This window comes from Polypterus senegalus, chromosome 1 (assembly GCF_016835505.1).
Source record: "Polypterus senegalus isolate Bchr_013 chromosome 1, ASM1683550v1, whole genome shotgun sequence".
Lineage (NCBI taxonomy): Eukaryota > Metazoa > Chordata > Cladistia > Polypteriformes > Polypteridae > Polypterus > Polypterus senegalus.
Genome location: NC_053154.1, coordinates 179,584,672 through 179,604,379, shown reverse-complemented (window position 1 = coordinate 179,604,379; position 19,708 = coordinate 179,584,672). Strand labels below are relative to the sequence as shown.

At 37.7% G+C, this 19,708-nt stretch overlaps 1 long non-coding RNA gene across 1 annotated transcript in view; it reads right to left on the bottom strand.

Annotated features, from left to right (window-relative positions):
• Positions 1–19,708, bottom strand: part of LOC120535728 — a 173,694-nt gene that overhangs the window by 60,502 nt on the left and 93,484 nt on the right. Inside the window, exon 2 of the long non-coding RNA XR_005634966.1 lies at positions 12,119–12,187. This is a non-coding gene — a long non-coding RNA (uncharacterized LOC120535728). The remainder of the gene's footprint in view (positions 1–12,118; positions 12,188–19,708) is intronic.

Genomic DNA, 19,708 nt, shown 5'->3' with positions numbered 1-19,708 from the left:
TAGTATTTTTAGTTTTCATGATGACAGGTGAGGCAGCATGTCCCTGTACTGAAGTGCAGTCCTGGTGCAAGAGAAGTACTGGGGCCTCATGTATGAACGGTGCATACTCATAGAAATGTTGCGTAAGAACTTTTCCACGTTCAAATCGCGTTGTATAAAACCTACACTTGGCATAAAGCCACACACTTTTCCATGGTACCTCATACCTTGTCGTAAGCAAGTTCTCCGCTCAGTTTTGCAGACTGGCGGCACCCAGCGTCAAAGCAGTGCTACTGTTCCTGTGTGGTTACTCTTTATTTTCCTGACGGGCCTTTATAAATACACTGAAACTAACCGCATATTGTTTATTAGTGTAATGCATTTGATTGTAATTAACTTGTAACAATATAATGGTCCAGGGATTACCCATCGTATTCCAAATACCATAACTGCTTTAGCGTTGTTACTCTCACTGCACCTTCTTCTTCTTCTTCTTCTTCTTACAGCTGCTCCCGTTAGGAGTTGCCACAGCGGATGATCGTTTTCCATATTACTCTCACTGTACCACTCAGAATATTTTTATCACTGTATCTGAGTGGGGAATTACAGCAGCAGCTGATCGGAAAGAGAATTATCGGTATACAGTATCAAACACACGGTGTCTCAGCCATGGCAAAACTTTTCAAAGCCTTTCTTGTATGGACCTCATGGTTCAGAAACAGTTTCATCCCAAGAACTTTAAACGCACTCAATCAATTGCTCCTTGTAGAACTGTTTGTACTTATAAGTACAATCACCTCACTGTAAACTTGCACTACAGTTATAATATTACATTATAACTATTATAACCTGAACCACTTTATAAAGCGCGTATTTACATATGATGACAATATCATTTTAAGATGAAATGCAGCAAAATATATTTATTATATTATACAGATAAAACTTTAACTTCATTTAAATAATCTATATTCTTCACTGGGACTTGCGTGAAGGATAGAATAATTAAACATGTACTACGAAGATATTTATATATTTAAAAACGTTTTGAAGAATCGGTGCTCTAAGCTTACAGATGGCTTAACATCTATTACAGAGCTGATTTTGTGGCAATCGGTTACTTGGAGAAAGAAAAGCAAGGACTGCAGGGGCGGCCACACCAATATATATTGAATATAAAACAGAAAGAGAAAATAACAACACAGCTAAAAACGCAGTGGCAAATTTCGACAAAAGTTAAACGCTTGTGTCATGAGCACGAGACGGCTATGCAGTGTCCTCAATGGACATGGTCACCCACTGTGCATAAGATACCATATTGACATTGCCACCGATTCTTTCTCTGCCCAGGGCCGCCACAAGCCTAGAGCCACCCGTGAGCACTGCTGCAATTAATAATTTCATCAAAGGTCGCGCACAATCACTGCGCTGTGAAACCCATGTTTAATAATGTGCTTTAACTCCTATCATCATGAAAATGATATCATGCATACATCTCAGTATTTTAGTTATTTAGAGAGCTGTAATATCATGAATATAATGGATTCTGTGTCCAGTCGGAGGAAGAGAGCCAGTTTAAGAAGCAAGTAGTGATTCACACACATAGAGCACATAGATGATCACATACAAAACAAAACATTTAACGTGCTACTTTAATTACGATGTGATTTGAGAAACTGGTTAATTAAATGATTTTAAGATGAAGTTTATGATGTTCTACTTTAATGACAAAATAAACAACATGATTAAAGTGGAAATTTTGAGATTGAAGTTGACATTTCGTGTTTTTTCCCCACTGTGTGCCTTTTTTTTCTCTGTACCCTAATAAGCTTTCATATGACACTCAGACAGTGGGCTACGACTCGCCTTTTCACAGAGACTTTGATATCTTACAACTTCTTTTTTATTTCCAGCACTGTGTGACTTTGTGAACGTGAGCTTTCAAGTTTCTCCAACACGCTATGTCACTCGATCAACTTCCTTTTGTTGATTATACCACGGTTTAAATAAACAAATAGCATGTTTTTCCTTTGCCTCCACTTGGTATTCACTGAAATTCTTATATTTTTCCCCATGCTTTTCCCATTGACTTTTCACAGAAGGCTGAGCTTAAGGGTGATTTATATTGATTTGCATATTCAAAGAGGCGTAATTCTGGCAGGAGTTGGGGCGGGACAGAAGGCATGTGCACGAGCATTACTTTTCACGCTGACTGGGATTTATGGTGCAGAAGAATGCGGAAGTTGTAAGTATTTACACACGTTATTTTCTCACTTTCTATCCGCAAACATCTGTGCAGAACTTGGCATCAGTCACACTTGCTTACTACTTCAACCCGACAAGCCAAATCTGCTCAACAAACAAACAATGGTCCTTTATGGAAGTTGCGCCACGTGACTGTAGTAAGCCCAAGGTACAAGATCACCACATAGTGAACAGCGCAACATAAATGAACGCTCAGGGCGACCTACAAACAACCCCTCTGCACCACTGAATGAAAATGATATTCCTGTTTTTCGGTTTTTACTCAATTTTATTTCTTGTTTTTGTTTGTTCACATAACACTAATTTTTATTTAGTTTTTCTTTCTTTGTTTGCCTTAATTTCAGTTCTTGTAAAATGAAAAACAATATTTTCAGTTCTAGATCTCATTTTTGTTATGAAAAATTTTATCAACAAAATTTTGCCATCTGTATGGAAAAAATTAAGCAGGACTTGCATAGGTGGTCTACCTTTCATCTCGCTTTAGCTGGAAGAATTAACATTGTCAAGATGAATATCCTTCCTAACCTTCTTTTCTATGTCAAAACATTCCAGTATACATCAAAAAATCATTTTTTAAGAAATTAGATTCAACCACAACCTAATTTGTTTGGAATTAAAAACTTTCACGTATCCAAAGGGCAAACCCTAAAAGACCTAAGGTAGAAGGTGGCGTGGCTCTATGTAATTTTCAATTTTATTACTGGGCTGCAAATATTCAAGTTGTAAAAACCCGGACGCTGACATAAACAGATGAACATACACAGGCTTTGTACACAATAGAAATAAAATCCTGCAGTACTTCTTTATATTCCTTGCTTTGTACCCCAATAAGTACAAGTCATACTAATGACCCAATTGTACTTCACTCATTCAGACTATGGAACCAATGTAGATACTATTTTAAGACAGAGAAGCTTTTATCTGTGGCACCAATGCATGACAACTACCTTTTCCCACCCTCTCAAACCTACTCAATTTTTAATGCCTGGAAAACATTTGGGTTTAAATCACTTAGAGATCTATACATAGACAACGTTTTCACATCCAACAATTACACTCCAAATTAAATTTTCCAGCAACACATTTCTTTCACTACTTTCAACTTAGAAACAAAACCTGCCAAATTTTCCTCACCTCCAACCTAGCTCTATTCCGGAAAAAATATTGATCAGTCTTGAGGACTTTTTACAATCCCTCCCTTTCAAAGATCAGAGAGTACAGTGGGAAAAAGATCTGTCACTCAATATCTCAGAAAAGGAGTGGAAGGTAGCAATGCACAGAATTCACTCAAGCTCCATATGTGCAAAGCATACAATTATGCAACTTAAAATTATATCTCGAGTACATCTGTCTCGTTTAAAATTGTCCAAAATTATTCCAGGGCAAGATCCAGCTTGTGAATGTTGCAATCAAGTTCCAACCTCAATGGGCCATATGTTTTGGGCGTGCACCAAATTAACATCATCTTGGACCAAAATTTTTTAATGCTTTTCAGACAGCCTTGGTGTCACAAACCATCAGCTGTGTTTGGTTCCAGATGGGCTTAAAGTGGAGAAGGACAAACAAACTGTAATTGCCTTTACTACACTTTTGGCACATAGACTTATTTTGCTGAACTGGAAGAATCCTAACTCACCTATTTTAAGTCAGTGGGTAACTGATGTTATATACTATTTGAAATTGGAAAAAATCAAATTATCACTTAGTGGGTCTGTACAAAACTTTTTCAAAATCTGGCAGTATCTAATCAATAACATTTTAGAATAAGCATTTATATTGAGGAAGCAGATTCTCTCCCCTTTTTTTATTCTATTTATTTTTATTCATTTATTGGTTTATCTATTTACTTATTTTTACTAGTTTAAAGTATTACTCTGCTCACCTAGCTCTTTTTCTAACAGGTGGGGGTTGATTTGTTTCTAACCTAGTTTTTTTAAACTTGACTTGCTTGTATGGAATGTTATTTGATTTTAATAAAATCAATAAAATGCTAAAAAAAACAAAGAATAGTGGCTGGTGGTATTTTGGACCATTCTTCCATGCAAACTGCCTCCAGTTCAGTCAGGTTTAATGGCTTCCATTTTCATTGATTTTCAGGTCTGGTGACTGGGGTGGCCATTCTAGAACATTGTACTATTGCCTCTGCATTAATTCAATGGTAGATTTTGAATGGTGCTTTGGATCATTGTCATGCCGAATCATCCAACCCCGGCGTAACTTCAACTTTGTGACTGACTCTTGAACATTCTTGTCAAGAATCAGCTGATAATGGGAGGAATTCATGCGGCCCTCAACTTTAACAAGGTTTCTAAACTAAAGATTAACTAAAAATATTCTTTTAATATTTTAGCATTTAAGAGCAGTCAAGCAAGAGGTGAAAAGTATCTGGCAAAGTTAATGAAATGTTCTGATGTTAAAACATGTGAAGATGTAGCCTCTCAACAGTAACAGGAATTATCAAGGAAGTCCTTAGGAGGAGATTGAAAGTATGCACTGATACAGCACATTGCCACATTCACCACACAATAGACAACCTCAAGATCCCAAATTAGGACCCAAGTGCAGCCATGCAACAGAATACACCATAGCACCACACTAGTTCAAATGGGATGGAACAGTGTGAGGTTTTTTTTTATGTGGCTGGAGTGTCAATCTTGCCACCAACCCAAAAGTTCTTCCTGCAAGACCTGCTTGCAAACTAATATAATGCCCAGTGCAGAGCGACTGCAGGTTAAGAGCTATGTGTAAGGATCCAACGGAGTGGAATCACTTCTGGCATTTATGGGATTTGAACCAACAATCTTCCATTTGCTGGTGCAGATCCCTAGCCTCAGAGCCACCATTAAGGGGTAATTAGTAATTTGGAAATTGAGCAGAGATAAGTTCTGCATAGATTAAATAGGCTAAAAGAGGTTAGTTAATGCACACATAAACACTTGATGCCTATTTCCCAAAATCACTGCACATGTCAGAAATTTATAAGGACTGGAAGCTAGCAAATATTATTCCAATATATAAAAATTGTAATTGGACTGAACCCATTAACTATAGGCCAGTAAACTTTGTGTGGATCACAAATAAATTAATGGAATGAATAATTAAGGAAAAGACTAGGCCCCATATGTCAAGAAGGGGTGTTAAAGTGAGTAGTCGGCATAGGTTCATAGGAGATAATGTTTCGCTAATATGCTATATTTCTATGAATTTGAATTTTTTAAAATTCTCACATTTCTTCTCTCTGATGGTTGATAAACATCATAAACAGAGTGATGGCATTCATGACCTTTACTTACAAAAAATTAGTTCTGCATGAAATAGCAATCAAAATGATTGCTATTTGTGTAATAAATGGTGCTCATGTTAAAACCTACTATATCAAGTGTGACCAGTAGGGGCCATTGCAACAAACACAACATTTATTGCAGCAACAACATTTATTTATATAGCACAGTTTCAAACAAACAATGCAGCTGAAAGTATTTTACAAGACCACAAAAGGAAAATTTAACTAAATGAAAAACAAATAAAATTAGGAAATAATATTAAAGAACAAGTAACAAAGAAAAAGGTAAGGTCAAAACGCCAGGACGATAGAAAAACAATCCAGGCTGGAGAAAATAAAAACAAAATCTGCAGGGGTTCCAAGGACAAAAAGACTGCTCAGCAGCCACTAGACATTCTATCTAACATAAATGTTCTTAAATTAGTCCTCTTTGTTTTCAGGCTTCACATGATAGTATTTGATAATGTTGGTCTTGTGGACAGCTGGGACACACACCTTCAATCCACGAATGCAGGGGTCTGCATGGTGCCTTGATTAGGTGGTGGTGGCAAGATCACCACCACAGAAGAACCAGAAAAGACAGCAGAGAATAGTAGAGATGAGTATAGATTGCTTAACTGATGAATATAATTCTATGCCTATAGAGTCTATCATGAATACAACTATAATGTAGCCTGAAAAAAACATATTAAACTAATAGGGTTTTTGACCTTTTTTAAAATGATCCATAGTCTACCCTGGTGAATTTCAATTGGTAAAGTATTACAGATTTTGGGTGCATAACATCAAAAGACGCTGCTGGAGAGGCCCACCCATTGTCTAAGGTGATTTATAAGAATGCTGTGGTCTGTGGTGTCAAATGCTGCACGCAAGTCTAAGAGAACAAGAACAGAAATACGGCCTCTGTCTGCATTAACCCACATATCATTAATTACTTTAACCATTTTAGTTACAAACACAACCATAATGAGACAAGTCAAAATATAAATAACATGGTTTATTAATAAAACCTTACAAAAACATGTTTTATATGTTGTTCAACCACAAATGATCTGTTCTTCTCTCTCTTTCTTTCTTTTATTTCCTTCTTTCCTCCCAGACAAGTGCCATTTCTCTCCCAAATCCAACTCGCTGCTTTTTATTGAAAACACAAGTGCCAGGGCATAGACTGTTGGAAGCACTTCCGGGTCCTATGGAAATCTCAAAAAGTAGGGAGTGTAATACCCTACAGCACACCATGGCAGACCTCACAGAACCCAGCAGGTCTGCCACATTGGACTGCAGTTACCAATATTTCCTGCAGGTGTCAGAATGGGTAAATAAGCCCAGCAATGCAGCCATTTAGCGGGTGGGCGTAGCATACAGCCTAGATATGGATCCTCCCCCAATCTCTCAGTTGTATTGGCTTCCTGGTCAGTTAAGGGCATGGGGCCAGTTCTGGCAGGGATACTAGCACATGAGTGCTGTCCTTTACACAAAGGAGATTGTATAACTTAAACTTACAAGATTTTCAAGTTCTTAAAAGATAATATGATTTGTATTTATCAAGTTTAATTTCATTAAACAGTCCTTTGGACATGCACCATGCAACCACTTTAAACTCATAAAAATGCTCATATGTACATACAGTAAACAAAATTGTAATCTGTTTGTCTGTTTTATGATTTGCCGATCACACAAAAATAACTAAACTGATGTTACCATTGGTCCATCTTAAAATATAGGCTTTATGACATATCAGGAAGAGGGGTTGTAATGGAGGAAGGCAGCAAAAAACCTGTGCCAACATTGTAATTACAATTTCCATCAGGTAGTAGAAGAGCACTGGAGCTAATGAGAGAACACCATTATCAGCATGCACAAAATTTTCTTGAACAGGAAAAGCATTTTCTTCTAAACTAACATGGATAACAGTTTCATTGTTTCACTGGATTACAGCTTTTGTCTAAATGTATGTCATTTTGTCTGATCGTGGGTTGTGTTTAGCCATGTTGAACTTTCAAAGGGCAGGTTTTCCCATTTATTTCCAATCCAGACCCTACTTGTATATGGGTCCAAAAGGGTTTAAGGTGTTACAATGTTCCTTTCTTTCAACCCTAAAAAAACTTTTAAAACTTAAAAAAACTTTTAAATGAGTTTCACAATTGCAAAATCACATGTGAAACAAATGTTAACACAATTTTCACAAAACTGTATGCAAATTGAATTCAGCTTTTTCACTCTCACTCCCTTTTATTTTGTGATGTTATATATACATAAACAATGGTGCAAGATTCAGGCCAGCAGGCAAGGACAGTGGCAGCCTGCTGTGTAGGTGAAGAACGCAGAAGGAATTTCATTGTACTGTGTACAAGTGACATTAACTCTGAAAGGATCTGATGATGCTAAATTTTTATCAAAGCAAAACCTTTCATATATGAAAAGGCAATGTTATCATACAATTGCATATTCCTACTAAGTGTAATAGAGATAAGCCACAATGAAATAGAATGAAAGGTGTATTTTTAGCAATTGCCAAGTCATGGTTCAGAATATAATAGAAAAGAATGACTTAGGATGGTTTTAATGACTTTTCCTGATTCTTTATTCAAGTCCAATTTTGTGATAATGCACTTACAATTTTGGGCTTTGATGTGCAATCATTGGTAACAATTTTAAATCAAAGGTGGCCGTGACCGCCACGGTTTTATAGCAGAGGGACTGGAATGGTCGGAGTCAGTTTACCTCTGTACATGGTTTCTTAGGGCTGTGGATGAAAAGGTAATGATATCATTAGCAACAGTGCCCCCTCATGTCCCTGAGTGGCAATACTTACCTTCAATGAGCTCAAAACACAAACCTCAGATGAACATGTGTGACAGAGGGTAAATCAAAAAGTAAAGGCAATTCGAAAAATTCTGAAGTAACTGCAGCAGATCAAACCTGATGCAATACAATACGTTTGATATGTCTTATGGGTAGTTCAAACACATAGTGCTCTGCTGTTAGTCTAGTTCAAAAAGCCAAGGTCAAATGAACATGGATGCTCCATTGCAGGATTGCACCACTGTTGAACAACACACCTTAGAGAATTTTTTTTGGGCAGAGGGAGTGGAACCTGAAATTCACATCAAAAGCAAAGCAATGCTGTCAAAAACATTCTTGATGCTCCATGTCAATGCACATCCCCATGCAGCAGCATCAACAGTGGAGGCAATGCAATAGGTGTAGTTTGAATGTCTTACAAATCACCCATACAGACTTGATCTAGCAACTAGCATTTGTTTTTGTTTCATTTTTACATAAGGCATAACTGAAATCAATTTTTATTTTGGTTTATGCTTTTCAATGAAAATGATTATAAATTTGCAAGATAATGAAAAAATCCTTTTACTATTGAAGTCAGTCATTTCAAAGAGGACATATTTAAAAAGTTCATAGGTAGATAGATAGATAGTGTGGCAAGTGCCTGGGGGTCGTACTCAGCCGGGACGCCAAGGAGGACCGGAGGAGGGTTTACGCCTCCTCCAGACCACGACGGGGCGACCGCCCTGGTGGCTTTGGGGACCATGGGAACAAAACTTAGAAGCTCAATTCTATAGGGGCTCGTGGTCACTGCCAGGGGGTGCCCAGATGCCTGAGGAGCCCCGGCCCTCAGCACTTCCACCACACCCGGAAGTGCTGGGGGGAAGAAGACCAAGGACCCCCGGAGTGCTTCCGGGTGCACGGCTGGCTCTTCTACCACACCTGGGAGGGCCAGCGAAAGGTTATTGGGAAGCACCTAGAGCACGTCTGGGTGAGAATAAAAGGGGCCGCCTTCCTCCATTAGATGGGTGGAGTCGGGTGGAAGTTGAAAGAGTCTTGGAGGAGAGGAGAGGAGGCGGACCTGAAGAGGCAAAGGCAGTTTGAACAGGCCTGGACTTTGGAGTGATTGGTGCTGCGGCACTGGGTTGTGTGTGCGTCATCTGTGTAAATATTGTAAATAAACGTGTGTTGGGTGTTCAAACAATATCTACCTGTTTGTGTCCGGGCTGCTTCCCACAATAGGTAGATAGACAGATAGACAGATTAATCAACCAAAGTGAATTTTCAATACTAACTAGGCTTCTCAAAACTCATAATGCTCTCAGGAAAACGAAAATGTAATAAACCTGCAGAATACAACACTTAACAGAGGTCATACTGGATCAGTCCGTGTAACTGACACAACAGAGACAAATCTGTGGAGTTACATAAGTCTCAGTGTTACTATATACAATTTTGACCTTCAATAAACAACAGATTTGGCTTTTTCAATACGTCATCGCTCTATTATACTGTTCAAAAAAATATAGGAACTAACAATGAACTTAGAGTGTCTTTTTAATTTGCCAATGCTGAGAACTATGTTTACTTTGGCAGAGCAATAAAAACAACCAACTGGGGTTAAAATTTCATGCGTGACAAAGAAAGGGATCTCCCTCCACCCCATGAAACAATAAATAGGAGAATTTTATTGGCTTCGGGAATTTGTATGTAGACTTTATAAATAATGATATGATAATCATGGACTAACAGATTTATCTTACCATGTACATGTACTAACATTATTCACTGACATTTTCTCTCCTTTAATAAATACAGTGGGATGCAAAAGTTTGGGCAACCTTGTTAATAGTCATTATTTTCCTGTATAAATCGTTGGTTGTTACGATAAAAAATGTCAGTTAAATATATCATATAGGAGACACACACAGTGATATTTGAGAGGTGAAATGAAGTTTATTGGATTTACAGAAAGTGTGCAATAATTGTTCAAACAGAATCAGGCAGGTGCATAAATTTGGGCGCCACAAAAAAGAAATGAAATCAATATTTAGTAGATCCGCCTTTTGCAGAAATTACAGCCTCTAAACGCTTCCTGTAGGTTCCAATTTGAGTCTGGATTGTGGTTGAAGGTATTTTGGACCATTCCTCTTTACAAAACATCTCTAGTTCATTCAGGTTTGGTGGCTTCCGAGCATGGACAGCTCTCTTTAACTCACACCACACATTTTCGATTATATTCAGGTCTGGGGACTGAGATGGCCATTCCAAAACGTTGTTCCTCTGCATGAATGCCTTAGTGGATTTTGAGCAGTGTTTCGGGTCGTTGTCTTGTTGAAAGATCCAGCCCTTGCGCAGCTTCAGCTTTGTCACTGATTCCTGGAAATTTGTCTCCAGAATCTGCTGATACTGAGTGGAATCCATGCGTCCCTCAACTTTGACAAGATTCCCAGTCCACATAGCCCCACAGCATGATGGAATCACCACCATATTTTACTGTAGGTAGTAGGTGTTTTTCTTGGAATGCTGTGTTCTTTTTCCTCCATGCATAACGCCCCTTGTCATGCCCAAATAACTCAATTTTAGTTTCATCAGTCCACAGCACCTTATTCCAAAATGAAGCTGGCTTGTCCAAATTTGCTTGAGCATACCTCAAGCGGCTCTGTTTGTGCTGTGGGCGGAGAAAAGGCTTCCTCTGCACCACTCTCACATACAGCATCTCTTTGTGTAAAGTGCGCCGAATGGTTGAACGATGTACAGTGACTCCATCTGCTGCAAGATGATGTTGTAGGTCTTTGGTGCTGGTCTGTGGGTTGACTCTGACTGTTCTCACCATTCGTCGCTTCTGTCTATCCAAAATCTTTCTTGCCACTTCGAGCCTTAACTTGAACTGAACCTGTGGTCTTCCATTTCCTCAATATGTTCCTTACTGTGGGAACAGACAGCTTAAATCTCCGGGACAGCTTTCTGTATCCTTCCCCTAAACCATGATGGTGAACAATCTTTGTCTTCAGGTCATTTGAGAGTTGTTTTGTGACCCCCATGTTGCTACTCTTCAGAGAAAATTAAAGGAGGAGGGAAACTTACAATTGACCCCCTTAAATACTCTTTCTCATTATTGGATTCTCCTGTGTATGTAGGTCAGGGGTTACTGAGCTTACCAAGCCAATGTGAGTTCCAATAATTAGTTCTAAAAGATTTGGAATCAATAAAATGCCAATGGTGCCCAAATTTATGCACCTGCCTGATTTTGTTTGAACAATTATTGCACACTTTCTGTAAATCCAATAAACTTCATTTCACTTCTCAAATATCACTGTGTGTGTCTCCTGCTGTACTACTTACAATCAATACTAAAAATATAAGCATTGTTATATCATTACTGAATACCAAGACAATTCAGGACATTTTTACTTTCTACTGTATAAATTTTCTTTTGTAACTATACACATTTAAAACAAAGTTTTTCAAACATCACTTTGTCATGTTTGTGACATTTGCTGTTTTGAAACTAAATCAATGTATGGAGGAGACATTAGCTGGGTATAAAACTAAAGAGGTATAGTTAATGGTTAAGTCAAATTAATTCAAATTTCAAATATCTTGGATACCAATGGCAATAATTTTGTGCTTTTCACTGAGTGCAGGCACAAAGCGTTGTAACAGGTTCACATATAAAATTCAGCTACCAGTTTACCAAATACTATTCACATAGTACATACACATAACGATACAGATTTTAAATAAATTTTAAAACAAAGCATTTCCAAACTAATTAAAATAAACAGAACTTATAAATACTGTTACCTTTATTGTTGAATTATCACCAGTTGACAGTGGAGCACATGATTACAAAATCTCCACTCAGCAGCATACCTGAAAAAAATAAACCCATGGGTGTTTATAACAAACAATCTCAAAAGTGTAAACAGCATCACTTTGCATCCTTCTCCCCTCCATTGTGCTTTTGCTTTAATAAAAAGTGTTGCAGTGCTGCTGTTTCTCACAGTACATTAAAATTGTTGCTGTTCCTAATTGCTCTAAAGATTGTGTCCATGACCCACGATGCATTAGAGTGTGATGCATTTCCCAATCATCAACATGAGGCACTATTTAAAAGCATCATCTACATTCAGTACAGAACAGCAACAGAAAGAACATCACATAAGTAAAAACTCTGCATTTGAATTCATTCACCTAATTAATGAATGTGCCATTTTTGCTAATTTTGGCCCATTTATTTTGGTAACCAAAAGTTCAATGCATCCCTAAATGCAAGTTATTATAGGTTTATATGGTTTCTTAAGTAAAAATCTACCAAATAAATAATAATAAAAATGTTTCCATAATTGTTTTAACAAATATAGTTAAAGTTATATTTACATTTGGGTTACATTCTTAAATAATTGGCATTATTTAAAATTTTACAATGAATCATTTGTTTAGTTTAGCATTTGGTCACTTCAATTAGTAATAATGACATATTTATTAATGTATTTATGTATGGCATATGTTTGATTTAGATTTTATCCTTGATAAATCGAGTTCCTTTACATTAATGTATAAATTTATATAAAATACAAAGTGCAACTAAGCATTTATTTTAAGCGCAATACAAATTGTTCTAACAGCGAAATACCAAAAAGCACCAAGCAGGTGATGTCCACAGCCCTGTGCTTTTTATGTATCCTACATTTCTCTTATGTACCACATTCTGCTAACAATCAGAAATATTGCACTCCATTTCTCCTCCTTCTGTTGGCAATAACATACAATGATATAAATGTGTAACATAAGTTAATCCAAACTGTAAACTAGAAATTGCAGATGAGTCTGATTACACATTATGCAGTATAAGATCACATCTATTTTGTGCTCATAATTATATAAAGAAACTAGGGACTCCACCCCCTGCTCGCTTCACTCGCCAACCCCTGTGTTTGTTTAATTCGATATACTGTTTTAAAAGCGTTTTTTTTTTCTATGGGATCGTTTCTGTTTCTCTAATAAATAATCTGACTAAACATTTTAATATGAATGGCATATCACAATTTCCTTTGATGTCTATTGTTATTTGCGGAATATATACATCACTTTTCTTGTCGCCTGTTAAAGTTTACATTGCTTCTCCGTGATCACAAATATACACCTGACCGAATTGTGTATTCTTTGAAATGAAACCTGTCGTTGCTTTGACTGGTGCGGGACCACAGATTCTCATAGAGTAAGGTTCATTATTGTGTAAATCCACGTTTTATGCATTGAATGATGCAAAGGCAAAAAGACTTTTTTTTGCACTCTTTGCCTTTTATTTCTGACCTTGATTTGTCCTGATGATTAATTTCCTTTTGTTTGCACAAATGCGATCTTTACTATCTTTTTTGATACTGTAGTGACTGACATGATAAAGTGTCACAGAAGTTTTACTTGCACAATTGCTGTCTTCGTAACCCCAAACACAACTTTCTAGCACCCTCTCCAACCCCTCCTCCCCCGTGTCTCGCCTCCCCCCCATTTCCACATCAATCAGTACCCCACTATCAGTCTTCTGTGCTGTACTCTGCCCTCCCTCAATCAGACGTAACAGTGACTTAAAACCAAAAAGGCTTCAACTTGGCTGGGACACTACAATACAGTACTTTCGAATTTTACTGCTTTCATACTCTGTACCTTTCTCTGCATGTGTATCGCACAATCGTTTGAGCCCTTCAAATTCCACTGCTTCCATAATTTCTTGTCTGCCTTTTTCTCTCTCCAATGCTTTTGGGTCTCTTTTCTCCACGCTGCTCTTTCTTCTTTGCTGAGAGCACAGGATCTGTGTGTGCTACGTGCCGTGCCTTTACATGAATTGCTTTTGGGTCTCTTTTCTACACGCTGCTCCTTCTTCTTTGCTGTGAGCACATGACTGTGCTCTTATTTGATAAGAAGGGCATGTCTTGCAAGAATCTCATGTTCCACGTCCCCACGAGACGGCCCTGGGACAATCTCTTGGCACCAAGTCTCATGTTTACGGTGGAGACGCTCTGTGGCCAGTATTTTTTGTCTTGCGGGTCTTTTAAATGTCACTTATCGTCGCCCTGGAAATGTCCTTTCCAGGATTTTTTTAATATATAGAGAAATGTAATATGTTAGATAGAAGGGGTGAGTGTGTGGTTAGCAAAAGGCTGCAAGGAGCTAAGGCATGATTCCACAGTGTAGTTTTAAATCCCACTATATCTGCAGGTCAAGGATGGAGCACCACACTAGCAGAATCAGTTCATGTCCTGTACATGGCATGGTGGGAAGCACAAGTGTCACAAGAGAGAACTGTACTGTATGTTGCATGCCCCAGAAGGGCTACTTGCAAGTGAACCAGCAAAACATGACTAAGAAGGTCTAAGTACAAGAATGCAATGGTTCCCCAAAATTACAGTTCAATTAATCTTGCAGTTGAAAGTATATCTGGCCATTTTACTGAAGAACGAAACTTCAGATTTTGCAACACCTTCTGGCACCTTGTTCCAGAAAGGACTATATGGATTTATCTAATAAAGCAGACTGTATAGGAGCTGATGCAGATGCAGATGAGGATAGGCCATTTAGCCCAACAAGATTTGCCAGTCCTTCCTACATAATTCTTCCAAAATAACATCAGGCCTAGTTTTGATGGTCCCTAAGGTTCTTTTGTCAACCACACTACTTGGTTGGTTATTTCCATGTGCCTGTAGTTCTCCTTGTAAAAAAGAAAAAAAACCCTCACGTGACGTTTACCTTTAACAGGTTTTCAGCTGTGTACCTGTGTTTTCTTGATGAACTCATTTTAAAGTAACAGTCTCAATCTACTGTACTGATTCCCTTTATAATGTTAAACACTTCAATTGTGTCACCTCTTAATCTCCTTTTTCGTAAACTGAAAAGTTCAGTTCCTTTAATCTTTCCTCATAACTGATCCCCTGTAGCCCTGGAATCAGCCTAACCACTCTTCACTGGACTTTTTCTAGTATGTCTCTGTCTTTTCTGTAGCCTGAAGACAAAAACTGTACACAGTACTAAAGATGATGTCTAACCAGTACATTTTAAATCTTAGCCATAACCTCCTTTGACTTGTACTCTATACATCATGTTATATAATCTAAAATTATGTTTTTTTCTTAATGACTTCTGAACACTCACCCGAAGTTGATAGTAATGGGTCCAACTGTGGCTCCTAAAACCTTTTCATAAGGTGTACTTTCAATTCTCAGACCTTCCATTGTGTATTCAAACCTGTCATTTTTACTTCCTATATGTAAAACTTTAAATAATCTGGATTCTGTTGAATCATTACAGAAGAACTTATCAATTAATTATCAATCCACCCAGCTTGGTATCTGCACACTTAACCAGCTTATCATTTATATTCCTTTCCAAATCATTTATATACATTATAAATAGCACTGGTCCTAGCAATAACCCTGTGGGACACCACTCTTAGCTTCACCTGACTCTATTAAGGTTGCTCACACCATAACCCCCTACTTCCTGTGTCTAAGCAAATGTTGCACCCATGTACACACTACATCCTAACTTTAATTTATTTTATTTTGATGTCCTACCTCCAATGTGGGACCTTATCAAATGCCTTTTGAAAGTCAGGATAAAAAATATATGTGTCACATTGATCATATCCTTTTGCTGCTTCCTAATAGAATTTCAGCAAATCAGAGCAACATGACCTCCCTTGTCTAAACCCATGCTGACGGTGCAGTAAAACTGCCATTATTTTCATGTGTTGCTCAATCTTTTCCTTAATAATTCCTTCCATTAATTTACCTGTGATAGATATTAAGCCTATTTGCCTATAGTTGCTTGGATCTGTTGGATAACCTTTTTTATATACAATTATCATATTTGTTATTTTCCAGTCCTTTGGAATTTCCCCAATGCACAGTGACTTCCTAAAAATATAATAAAGTATTTATAAATGTACTCACTAACCTCCTTAAGATCTCAATGATAAATATTATCCAGTCCTGGGACCCCATGTATAAACAGTGCGTACGCAGCACAAATTTTGCATACACCCGTTTCCACACTCACTTCAAGATGTGTAAAAACTAAACTTGCTGTAAAGCCGCATACATTTTCACGGCAGCCTCACATCATGTGTATGCACTTTTCTGCTCGATTTTGCAAACTGGTGTCACTCAGTGTCAAAATAGTGGTACTGCTTCTTTGCTCTTTCTTTTTTAGATTCACATCTATGACACAAATACACCAAAATTAATTGCATATCATTTACAAATTTAAGGCACTTGATTTTAATCTTTCTGTAACAATATAATGGTGCAACAACAATATAATGGAATGGTCAAACTATTCTAAATACTATAGCTGCTTTAGTGTTGTTACTCTTAGTGTACTACTGAGAGCATTTTAACCTGTTTATTGTATTTGTGTGAGGTATCACAGTTGCTCAGGTTGTGTCGAGAGTGCAGAGGATTACAGCTTACAGCAAAGGATACAGCCTTCAGTCCTGGAGGACATTTATAGCACACGCTGCCTTAGGAAAGCCACCAGCTTCTGCATGGATTCCACTCACTCATGCCACAGTCTACTGTATTTGAACGTCGCCCATCCAGCAAATGCTTCAGAGTCTTTCCTGCATGGACCTCGAGGCTCAGAAACAGTTTCCTCCCAAGAGCTATAAATGTGTTCCCAGTAGAACTGTTTGTACTTATAATTACATTTACCTCACTGTAAACTTGCACTACAACTGTAATATTGCACAACCTGAGCAACTTTATGAACCATTTTTACTATCTGCACTTTATGCACTTGTAAATTGTACTTATGCTTCAATTTTGTATATTTTTCATTGTTTTTTATCATATTATTATTTATTATTTTTTTATCATTTTATAGGAAAATGTTTATGGAGGAGTTGCATATTGAATCTCATTGTACCATACAATGACAATAAGTGATTCAATTCAATTCAATAAAAGACAGCATGTACTGTATTTACAGATGATTATGACTGGCATCTAAGTTGATTTAAATTTCCAAGTGATATCCTCTTGGATCTGCATTGTGTTAGAATACTAGGATGTATACTTGTTATCATTTTTATAATGAAATGCATTAAAGTACGTATATTACATTTTACAAATAAATTGTTAACTTCATTTAAATAATGTACAGTAATCCCTCGCTATATCGCGCTTTGACTTTCGCGGTTTCACTCTATCGCGGATTTTAAATGTAAGCATATCTAAATATATATCACGTATTTTTCGCTGGTTCGCCGCTTTCTGCGGACAATGGGTCTTTTAATTTATGCTACACGCTTGCTCAGTTTGATTGCCCAGTTGATTTCATACAAGGGATGCTATTGGCGGTTGGCTTAAAAGCTACCCAATCAGAGCATGTATTACATATTAACTAAAACTCCTCAATGATATAAGATATGCTTCCCGCGTGGTGCTTGTTTGCTTCTCTCTATCTTTCTCGCTCTCTCTGCCTGACGGAGGGGGTGTGAGCAGAGGGGCTGTTTGCACAGAGGACACGGACGCTCTTCTACAAAATGCCGCTTTATCGCGGTGCTTCTGTATACTTAAAAGCATGTATTGATTTTTTGATTGTTTGCTTTTCTTTGCGCTCTCTCTGACATTTTCTGCTCCTGACGGCGCTCCTTTAAAGATAAGATATATTTGCTTTCTTTTAATTGTGAGAAAGAACTGTTATCTCTGTCTTGTCATGGAGCACAGTTTAAACGTTTGACTAAAGGGTGTTATTTCATGACTAGAGGGCTCTAATAATGTTAACAGTGTGGGAGAGTTTATAAGGGCTTAAGATATATAAAAATAACCATACAAACATATGGTTTCTACTTCGCGGATTTTCACCTATCGCGGGGGGGTCTGGAACGCAACCCCCGCGATCGAGGAGGGATTACTGTATACTGTTTGTTCTGCCTTGCTCTCTATGCTTGCTAGGAGTGACGTGTCACTGGAGGGATGGATGGATGGAATAATTAAACATATACAATGAAAATTTTTCAAAGTTCCTTAAAAGTTTTGAAGAATTGGCATTCTAAGCTTGCAGCTGGTTTTTAAATTATTACAGACTAGCAAAATACCCGCGCCTTGCAGTGGAGAAGTAGTGTGTTAAAGAAGTTATGAAAAATAAAAGGAAACATTTTAAAAATAACAAAACATGATTGTCAATGTATTGTTTTGTGACTGTTATAAGTGTTGCTGTCATCAAAGATTTGATTATCATTATTTCTTTCAAACAGGTTCGTATTTGGAGGATGTGTTGTGTTCAAGTTACATTCCTTGTTTGTCAACCATTGTAAAGATAACAGGTTTCATTCATCGAAGTGTTCACTACCCAAATCGGTACTTGTGAATCTAAGATGTTTAACAGGCATTCCCAGTATTAAGTTGTGGATTTGCCTGTGAATATTTAGCGGCAGCGTGTCTATGAACTTATGGATTTTTCTGCGAGTATTTGGCGGCAGCGTCACCAACTTGTTTTCATCCAGCTGCATCAGAAAATGTAGCACGACGTCTGACACACCTCCTTTTTACTGTTTTCTCACAGCTTGGATTGCTGCTGTCATAATCGGTTTGAGTTTCATGGTTTGTTTTAATTACGTTAGTATTTGCAGGACTTGTGTTGAAGTGACATTCGGCATCTGTCAAGCGTTGTAAGCATACAAACGGCTTCATCGATAACTTCACATCCAGCTTTTGAGAGTTGAAACATTCATAAACATCAAAGTGCCCACTACTCAAATTGTCACGTGTGAATCTAAGATGTTTAAGAGGCATTAGCGATTCTCCAAAGGTGTAAAATATTTGGCCATTTTGGTACAGTTGAAAGCAACAACCGAACAATTCAGTGGCAGCCATTAACTCACATATAGAAGCATAGGTGAAGGGCTTAAGCATTTCACTCTTATAGTGCCCCTTTGTAGTATAATTATCTCCTTTACTGTCATCAGTCCACACCTTGAACCTGTACCAGTCATTCAATACATAAGACACAATGTTCCTCTGGATATCAAGATTGAGCCTGATATGTCAGTGCAATATGTAACATAGAGAATGGAAAAGGCAGGTGGCACCTCCGGGCATGGAAACCACTCGGTAAGTGACAGTTCTTTGACCATTGGTGATCACCTCGATAGACATCTCACCACCCAAATCGCTACTCGTGAATCTAAGATGTTTAACAGGCATTCCCGGTATTAAGTTGTGGATTTGCCTGTGAATATGTAGCGGCAGCGTGTCTATGAACTTGTGGATTTGCCTGCGAGTATTTAGTGACAGCATGTCTATTAACTTTTGGATTTTTCTGCTAGTATTTGGCGGCAGCATCACGATGTCTGACACACCTCCTTTTTAAAGTTTTCTCACAGCTTGGATTGCT